Consider the following 6,791-nt stretch of genomic DNA (forward strand, 5'->3'; position numbering starts at 1 on the left):
GGCTGCAAGCAAATCGGGCGCTTTTGCGGCCAATTAGCTTGCGGCCTGGGAAGTTTCTTACTGCAGGGGGGGCGGGGAGAGTGAACTGCAGCCCAGTGCCAGGGCCTTCGCAGCCTGGTGGTTGGGGACCACCGGATTAGAGGATGAGCCCCTGGCAGGTAGTCCATGAACATCTGGAGGACCACAGGTTGACTACTCCTGAATTAGAGGACATGAATACACACATGAGTCACACAAAAGAAATGGAAATGTTCTTGAAATGGTAAGCATTGATAACCTTGAACTTTCCCCCCTTATCATAGGCAGTAAGATAATATGGCAACAACTTCACAGGTACTCTGACATGGATAGAGACAATACATTATTGATCACTTTTATATAACTTGGGCTGAACGACTGTAATATTAAACTTTGACTTTATTATTAATCAGTTTCAATGAAAAGCTCTGATATGGATGGCCCAGGCTAGCCCTGTCCCATAACATCTTGGAAGCTAAGCAGGGTAAGCCTTGTTAGCATTTGGATGGGAGACTACCAAGAAAGTCTAGAGTTGCTACACAAAGGCAGACAATGGTAAATCAGTTCTGAACATCTCTTGCTTTGAAAAACATACAAGGTCAACAGAAGCTGGCTACAATTTGATGGCATTTCCCTTCCCACCACCAACTATGAAAAAGGAATTATCACAGTGTGTGTGTGTCTGTGTAGAGGGACTAAGTCCCCTCCTTTTCTTTCCAAGGGATAACACTTTGGCCTTGCCTCTGAAGGTAGATGTGAGGGGATAACAGTTTCCCAGATGTCTTCCACCCACCAAGAAGAATGAACTTTTTGCAGTAAATATCAGCGTTCTTCTGTAAATGGATTGAGAGAGGATGGAGAGAAAAAGCAGGTTAACAAAGTTAGACCTAAAACAACAGAAATGCAGAAATTCAAATTAAAACTAAACCTAAAATGCAGCTGTCTTTTTTCTTTCTTTCTGAAGGCCAGAAGTATTTGTGTAGGAATACAATATGGGGGGGGGGGGGGAATCAAGAAAACTCAGAAGTTCTACAAAGAGCCATAGTGAATAAAGACACCCTTGAGACATTCAGGCACATTTGCTGGCTTTCTCTCTTCCCCACAATATAATAAAGTAATGTTGGGTTTTTGTTTTGAGTAGAGACAGCATTCTTAGAAATGTAAAATCAAAAAATGGTGGTTGCTGGAACTTAGATTTAAGCAATCAAAGATGCTGGGAGTATGCCACATGGTGCTCTAAAATTCAGATCAAAATGTAAAGACTAATCAAGAAAAACTCTGAAAAGACAGAAAAATATCTCAAATCAATAACATTATAGTTTAGGTGAAATGACTCAAACTTGATGGTTGTGAATGCATTAGCCTGGAAACCGCAGAAAAATATAGTTGCTGGAGATAGCTTGTTTATGCTTAAGTAGCTCTAGGCTTATTAATTATGTTTTATACCTGCAAGATTGGGTATGTAATGCCCACCAAATGTAGCAAGGTCAAGAAGACTTCTAAGTTTCAATGAAGTATTAGTGTCTGCAGCTTCAGATATGGCTCACAACTTGCTTTGCATCAGGAGAAACACCACTGGTAAAGAAAACATTAAAAAAAACACCCTATCTCCTCCTTACTGTATTTACACTTCTTAGGATCTAATGTGGGACTGCACTGTTGCAGCCAGTCTTCAACAGTTAAGAGTCTGTCACTAATCCCAGAATGTTATCCCGGAGGTTTGACCACCCTAGCTAGTCCAGGCAAGCTTTCACAGATCACATTCTGAAATATTTCAGCAACAGAAGAGATGCCAAAACTTAGCCATTTGTAGCACCAAAGACCAAAGTCAGTGGTAAATGTGGTGATGTATCTGAATTCTGGTCAGCATTAAGAACAAGTTTGGAGAATTGGTTTGCCCATTCAGGTCTGCAATGATATAATCCACTGTGGGTGTGATGTGATATTCTCACTTTATGGCTTGGTTTGGGTGGCCGCATATCAACAGAGTCTAATTTTTCCTGGTTGTTTGGGTTTATGGGCAACCACAATTGGTGAAACCCATGGGCTAGAGCTCTTTCAAGGATACCATGTTTCCAAATATTCCAATCCCTCTTTCACTAGTTTTCATACATGGAATGTGTGATAAAACCACATGCTTCACAGTGCTATTTGCTGCAATACTGAAAGTAGTTGTTGCCTGAAAGCCTAGAAACTGTAGCTATGTTTATAATTGTCCTCATACTGTCATCAGTTGCCACAATCCTGATTTAAGGTGGAGTTGTTAGAAGAAGAAGAGTCATTTTTCATTACCTCACTTTTCTCCACTTTGAATCTGAAAGCAGCCTACAATCACTTTCTGTCATGGACCAACCAGCTTCAACAGAGCAAAATGATGCTGAGGCAGTCAGCAGACCTGACCTCAAGCCACAGCCAGTGACAGAGACACTGCAGAAGAGGAGCCAGACATAAATCCATGGCTAAGCACCAGCACAATAGCTCCTCAGCCCTGCATTGACAAGAGTCATCTGTTGGCTAGTTCACCTCCCGTGTCACTAGAGTTTCAGGAACAGCGTAGGAGAAAGACAAGGAGGGAACTACAAGACAAAAGGTGCAGTGCTAGGTTGGCAACACAGCAATGGCTCCACATCAACAATGAAGAGGAATGTTTGCAGGAGCAAGGCAGTCTGCACTTACTTTCTTTATTCCATTGTCAATCCTGTTGAATTCAGATCGCTTTGAACTCGGGTCTTCCTCTCCCTCCCCTCTGCATTGAAACAGGAAAGTGTTCTGCACATGGTTAGGGTAGTTCAGAAGGGGGGGGGAAGCCAAGCCTCTTTCTTTCTTTTCTTGAAGGGGGGGGGGGGGAAGAGGAGCCAAGCAGGGAGCCTCTTTTTTTTCTTGGAGGAGGGGTGGGGGAGAGGATCAAAAAAGGCAGAGGAGGGAGGAAAAATCCAGGACCGACAGAAGTTGAGAGAAATTAGGAGCTTTTCCTTTAAGGCAAGCTTGTCACATGACCAGGTGTGGCCAATCAGAGGTTCTCTACCACAGAGCTTGGTTTCCCAATCCGGATTTGAAAAATATTGAGCATTAAAAGCACTCCAAAATATCGCACAATGAAGGTAAGGTCACTCTGGATCAATCCTTCTTGCTGCAGAAGGAAAATTTAAATTGCCCAAAATCCAAATGGAAATCGCATTCTGTATAGAGGGCAGGGACTGAATCAACCTGGGATTGGAATAAATGCTCCATGCAGTTTACACCCAGGGCTGATGAGGAGGCAGGTGCTGAGCGTGATGTTTAAAAGCAGCAAAAAAGGGAGTGGCTGTGTGGAGGTAAGGAGTCTGCTGGATACTGAGGGGCTTTTTGCACGCCTTCAAAATAGCACAATGGTTGCCAATTGAAAACGCTACTGATTTGCTGTTTTGCACAACGTCGTCGACAATCTGCCACACACCTGAAACCAATCTGCAAAAAGCGCTTCCTTGTAGCGCTTTCAGGGAAATCCCCAAAAGTGGATTCACCCTCCGTAAAGCGATACACTCCTGCAACCAATCTGCAACACTAGCGAAAAAGACCTGTGCGTTAATATTGTTGCAGTTTCTACAAAGTCCCTCCCCCTGGCTCTCTTCTCTGATCTTCCGGCGAAGCGATCGCCATTTTTTTTTCTCCAAGTGAGCGGGGATAACGCACCAGCGAGCCTCTTTCAGTTTAGAGGCTTCCCTGGCTTCAGTCCCTCCCCTTCAGTCACTAAGCACACACATTTTACACATTCATTCAGCCGAAAATCGGGCCCGTGAGAGGGGGGGGGGAGGGGGGGATTTTTTTTTCCACTCGGAGGGAGCGTGGCAACGATCAAACGACAGCTCAAACACACCAGGCAGCTGGATGGGTCTCTCCGTTGCAACGAATTAACACAGATTCGTTGCAATGGGTGTTTTTTTTTTAAACCTTTCTTAAAGGGAAAGGGGCTGTTTGGGAGCATGCTAACGGCTGCCCATTGGCTGCTTGACGGCCAGGGGTGGGACGAGCTCGGCAATAGCGCTTCCTTTCTAGCGATTTCTGCCGAGACCGGAAGCCTGTGGGAAACGCTACAAAACGCAACTGGATTCCACTACAAAGGCAGGTATGCATAACGACGAATTCCACTATTTTAAATGGCGATTTTTCATTCAGTGACCAATTTGCTACAAAGATCCCGGTGCGTAAAGCCCCTGAATGTGGTCCTCATGTCTTGGGTCTTGGCCTGTGTTTTAGAACTCTTCTCTTAGATTTCCTCTTGGACTTGAAGCTGCGATTTTGGATTAACTGGTAATTGGATTTTGGACCATCACTGTTACAAACTCTGATGGCTAGTTGTTATCTTTATCTGCAATCAGGAGACCTTCCCTTCCTATCCCCATGACAGAAACCTTGTGGAGTAAGTGGGTCTTTTATCAATTTTGCCCATAGCATTTTGCAAACAACAGAATCAAAGGCTACCTTCAAATCCACAAAGGCAGCGTATAATGTTTCCTTGGATTGCCAGATATACTTTTAGATTAAATAATTCAGTATTAAGCAGTAGTCTAGGGTTGACCCACCCCCCAATTTGCTCCTGATCCACACAATTACAGCTAGGCTGGGCTTGGACAACATAAAGTGAAATCACTTAAAATTTATAGCTTTTTCTAAAGGTGGAAGAAAGTCCAGATTTGTCCACCCCCTCAGTTTTTTTAAATATCTCCCTATTATCCCCCCCCCCCGATTAGCCAATAGAAGGATTCGGGACTGAATAAGAGGTATGGGGCAAGAGAGTCCTGGGGGGGAAACTGTCAGTGCCCCCCTCTAGTCCTCTTCTTACCCCATTTTTTCCTCTACATATCCCTCTCTCCCCCAGATGGCTTCTCTGACTTCCAGCCCTAATGACAATAAATGAGGGAATATGCAGGACAAAGTTTTTTTTTGGGGGGAAGTGTTGTGTTTTAAGAATGCTATTTGGGGTTTGTTAATTAAAAATGGCTAAATAGAAATAACTGTTACGTTTTTAGGGGTTATGGATCTGGGTATAATGGGGGAAGCTCAGTGGACCATAGGTTCCCATGAAGAGCTAATTACCACATCTTGATTCTGGTCTTGAAAAGGATAAGGGCCCTGCAGGCAGGAAGACCCAGTGACTGGCACCTGCAAGGTGGAATAGGCATTTTCTTGTCACGTTAACTCTTGAGTAGATACATGGTGCTTTGCCTCGCATTAGTTATTGCTGTTTTTTCCAAAACCCATTCTGTGCTGAATATAGTTTTACAGTGTTGCAATATGCTAGGAGTCTTTTAAAGGAAACAACATAGAATGTCTCTCACACTAATTAGAAAACAAAGAAAGAAGCACAAAGCCTACCAGAATCCTTTACCGTCTAATAAAATCAGTAGCACCTTTAAGGCTAACAAAGGTTTAGTCAGGGTGTGAGCTTTCGAGTGCAAGCACTCTTTGTCAGGCTATGAACTCCTTACATGACAGGGAATATATAGCAAAAATCAATTCTGTTACATCAGTAGACTGTGTCACACAACCAAATACAGCCAATGATAATTCTTTGTCAAAACAGCCAATCAATCCCCTGGAATTCAGTTGTAGTGTACAAAAACACAAGGAGAAACCAAACTGTGTCAGTGATCAAAGCTCTCACCTTGCCATATGCTGCTTGCCCCGTCTGTCGCCATACAACTGTGAAACATTCCTAGAAGGGAATTGCTGGTAATTATCTAATTGTCTAAGTCCAGCATATTCTGAGCCATAACTAAAACCTGTTATTGAACTTTTCCAGATTCTGGTAGCTTGGATGTATAAGAAAATCTGAAATAGATCTTTCAGTATTATACCCATTAACTTCCTTGAGTGCCCCTGGGTTCTAGCATTATGGGAAATGGAGGGAAAGTGTTCTTCATGTACTTTCTCCACTGCATTTATGCATATTCAATAGAAATAGATACATTTCCCTCTTGGTCTGAAGTTCCTGTATTTCTTCACATTACATGTATGGGTTCACTATGCTTACCATTTGCCCAGCCATGACACCACTCCACTGCCCTCGAGAAACTGAGCATGGGAAAGAAATGCCCTAGGATTACTTCCATGTCTCTGTGGTCTTTACCATAGAGATCAGGAGAACTTCTCTACTGTTGTTAGGAAGAGACATCACATCTTTCTTGAACACCACCAGCCTCAAAATGTTTCAGCATTTGTTGAGGCAGTGCTGGTAATCCTCATGGTCATCTGCAGATCAAGTACTGATTCATTTGTGCAATGCCTATCAGGCTGAGAAGGGAAACTACTGCATAACCTGTCCTGAATTTTTGTTTGGTTAGAAAAAAATAATACAATGGTTTTCCTGAGGCTATTTTCTTTCTCTCTGTTATTTTATATGCTGATCATTTTGTTTTTTATTTGCATTTTGAAGTCTCGCTCTACATAAAGCAATTTTATTAACTGCTTCCTGACCATTAAATTAAGAGAAAAGACCACAAATTAGAGGGTAGTGGGGGAGGAGGTCTGGAACGGACGTTTGGGCACATTTAACCATATCATTGCTGGAAAGAATGCACCCTTTCCTCTCCTTTGTAGCCACTTAAGTATTTATATACTTGCAGCTGCCCCAGCTGTCTTTTCTCAGGATTTCGTAGCTTGTTTCCCAAGCTCCAAATTCTTATGTCACACTTCCCAAGTCCTGGATGATTTCTTTCTGCCCCTTGGTTTCTTTCCAATTTATTACTGTCCTTTTCAGAGTGTGGACAGCACTGCCAGCTGGAGACTAGAAT

This window comes from Paroedura picta, chromosome 4 (genome assembly GCF_049243985.1).
Source record: "Paroedura picta isolate Pp20150507F chromosome 4, Ppicta_v3.0, whole genome shotgun sequence".
Lineage (NCBI taxonomy): Eukaryota > Metazoa > Chordata > Lepidosauria > Squamata > Gekkonidae > Paroedura > Paroedura picta.